Here is a 3,222-nt window from a genome sequence, read left to right as displayed (position 1 = left end):
ATGGCCTTGCACTCTCTCTTTGGATTCTCTTCTGTATTACTTCAGAGAGTACTAGGAGGGATTTCAGTAACTCTTTTACTCAGCTGACCTACTTGTGCCTCCAAATTTCTGATGGAGGACCTTGTTTCAGTTATGAAATTGAGAGTGATCTTAGATAGATCAGAGTCTATGGTTGCTAAGTCAGAGAGGCTCTGCTTAGAATTCTCTGTCTGTTACTGAGAAGATGATGGAAAAGGCTTGCTATTTCCAAACCTATTTCTCCCACCATTATTATTATTGAAGCCTTGTTGAGGCTTCTGTTGATCCTTCCATGAGAAATTTGGATGATTTCACCATGAAGGATTATAGGTGCTTCCATAGGATTCTCCCATGTAATTCACCTCTTCCATTGCAAGATTCTCAGGGTCATAAGTTTCTCCTTCAGAGGAGGATTCTTTAGTACTGCCAGATGCAGCTTGCATTCCAGTCAGATTTTGAGAAATCATATTAACTTGCTGAGTCAATATTTTATTCTGAGCTAATATGGCATTCAGAGTATCAATCTCAAGAACTCCTTTCTTCTGAGTCATCCCATTATTCACAGGATTTCTTTCAGAAGTATACATGAACTGGTTATTTGTAACCATTTCAATGAGTTCCTGGGCTTCTGCAAGTGTTTTTTTCAGATGAAGAGATCCACCAGCAGAGTGGTCCAATGACATCTTGGACAATTCAAACAGACCATCATAGAATATACATAAGATGCTCCATTCTGAAAGCATGTCAGAAGGACACCTTCTGATCAATTGCTTGTATCTTTCCCAAGCTTCATAGAGGGATTCACCTTCCTTCTGTCTGAAGGTTTGGACTTCCACTCTAAGCTTGCTCATCTTTTGAGGTGGAAAGAATTTGGTCAAGAAAGCATTGACCAACTTTTCCCAAGAGTTCAAGCTTTCTTTAGGTTGTGAGTCCAACCATATCCTAGCTCTGTCTCTTACAGCAAAGCGGAAAAGCAGAAGTCTGTAGACCTCGGGATTAACCCCATTGGTCTTAACACTGTCACAGATTTGCAAGAATTTAGCTAAGAACTAATGAGGATCTTCCAATGGAAGTCCATGAAATTTGCAATTCTGCTGCATTAGAGAAACTAATTGAGGCTTAAACTCAAAGTTGTTTGCTCCAATTGCAGGAATTGAGATGTTTCTTCCGTAGAAGTCAGAAGTTAGTGCAGTAAAGTCACCAAGCACCTTCCTTGCATCTCCACCATTGTTGTTGGGTTCGGCTGCCATGTCTGCTTCTTTTTCGAAATTTTTTGTAAGGTCCTCTCCGAAGTGTTGTGCTTTAGCTTCTCTTAGCTTCTTCTTCAGAGTCCTTTTAGGTTCAGGATCAGCTTCAACAAGAATGTCCTTATCATTGTTCCTACTCATATGAAAAAGAAGAGAGCAGAAAAGAAGAGGAATCCTCTATGTCACAATATAGAGATTCCTTTATGTGTCAGAGGAAAAGAAGAATAGAATGAAGAAGGAAGAAGAAGAAATTCGAACACAAAGAGAGAGAGAGAGATATGGTTCGAATTATTAGAAAAGTAGAAGAGAAGTGTTAGTAAATAAACAAAATAAATAGAAAGAGATGAGAGAGAGAGAGAGAGAGAGAGAGAGAGAGAGTATTCGAATATTAATTAAAAGAAAAGAAAAATATTTTTGTTTTTATTTTAATTATAAGTTAGGATTCGAATTTTAAGAAAAGAAATAAAAGCAAATTGAAAACTAAATAAATTAATTAATTAAAAAGATTTTTGAAAAATTTGTTAGTTTGTTTTCGAAATTAATGAGGGAGAAAAATAGTTAGGAGGTTTTGAAAAAGATAAGAAATAGTAAACTTTTTAAAATTAAAACAAACAAATCAAGTAATTAGTTGAAAAGGTTTGAAAGTCAAATTTTTTAAAAGATAAGAAGTTAGAAAAAGATTTTGAAATTAAATTTTGAAAAAGATATGATTGAAATTTATTTTGAAAAAGAGATTAAAAAGATTTGATTTTTGAATTTAAAGTTGATAACTTGACTAACAAGAAACTAAAAGATATGATTCTAGAATTTAGAAATTGAACATTTCTTAACAAGAAAGTAACAAACTTGAAATTTTTGAATCAAAACATTAATTGTTAGTAAAGTTTTTGAAAATATGAAATAAAAAATAAGAAAAAGATTTTGAAAATTTATTTAAGAAATTCAAAAATATTAAGAAGAAAAATGAAAAAGATTTGATTTTTGAAAAAGATTTGAAAAGACAAAGTTTTTAAATTGAAATTTTGACTTGACTAACAAGAACCAACTAAATTTTAAAAATTTTTGACCAAGTCAACTCAAAATTTCGAAAATTATTAGAAGAATAAGGTAAAGATATTTTTTTGACTTTTGAATTTTTAATGAGGAGAGAGAAAAACAACAAAATGAAACAAAACATAAAAATTTAATATCAAAACAATTAATGCATGCAAGAACACTTTGAATATCAAGATGAACACTAAGAACACTTTGAAGATCATGATGAACATCAAGACATATTTTTGAAAATTTTTAAGAGAAGAGAGACATGTAAGACACCAAACTTAGAAATTTTTAATGTTTACACACTATGAATTCAAAAATACATATGAAAAACAACAAAAAACACAAAACAAGAAAATCACAAGATTAAACAAAGAAAATCATCAAGAACAACTTGAAGATCAAGAAAGAACACAATGCATGAATTTTCGAAAATCTAAGAAAAATTAAAAACATGCAGTTGACACCAAACTTAAAATTTGACACTAGACTCAAACAAGAAACACAAATTTTTTTTTTTGGATTTATGATTTTATTAATTTTTTTTGTATTTTATTTTTTTCTTTCGAAATTAAAAATAATAAAAACTTAAACATAAAATAAAATTACCCAATCTAAACAACAAGATGAACTGCCAGTTGTCCAATCTCGAACAATCCCCGGCAACGGCGCCAAAAACTTGGTGCACGAAATTGTGATCACACTTTTCACAACTCCGGTACAACTAACCAGCAAGTGCACTAGGTCGTTCAAGTAATAAAACTTTACGCGAGTAAGGGTCGATCCCACAGAGATTGTCGGCTTGAAGCAAGCTATGGTTATTCTGTAAATCTTAGTCAGGCGGATTCAAATGGTTATGAGGTTTTGATAATTAAAAGATAAATAAAACATAAAATAAAATAAGATAATTATGTAA

At 31.7% G+C, this 3,222-nt stretch overlaps 1 non-coding gene across 1 annotated transcript; it reads left to right on the top strand.

The window, feature by feature from the left end:
- Nucleotides 1-755: 755 nt before the first annotated feature.
- Nucleotides 756-863, top strand: LOC112781178 (small nucleolar RNA R71). Its single transcript, XR_003191971.1, has one exon. It is a non-coding gene; the product is annotated as a small nucleolar RNA R71 (small nucleolar RNA).
- The last annotated feature ends 2,359 nt before the right edge of the window (nucleotides 864-3,222 follow it).

The sequence above is a fragment of the Arachis hypogaea genome, chromosome 19 (genome assembly GCF_003086295.3).
Source record: "Arachis hypogaea cultivar Tifrunner chromosome 19, arahy.Tifrunner.gnm2.J5K5, whole genome shotgun sequence".
NCBI lineage: Eukaryota > Viridiplantae > Streptophyta > Magnoliopsida > Fabales > Fabaceae > Arachis > Arachis hypogaea.
The sequence above is the reverse complement of the archived record's forward strand: the minus strand, read 5'-3'. Positions and strand labels throughout refer to the sequence as shown.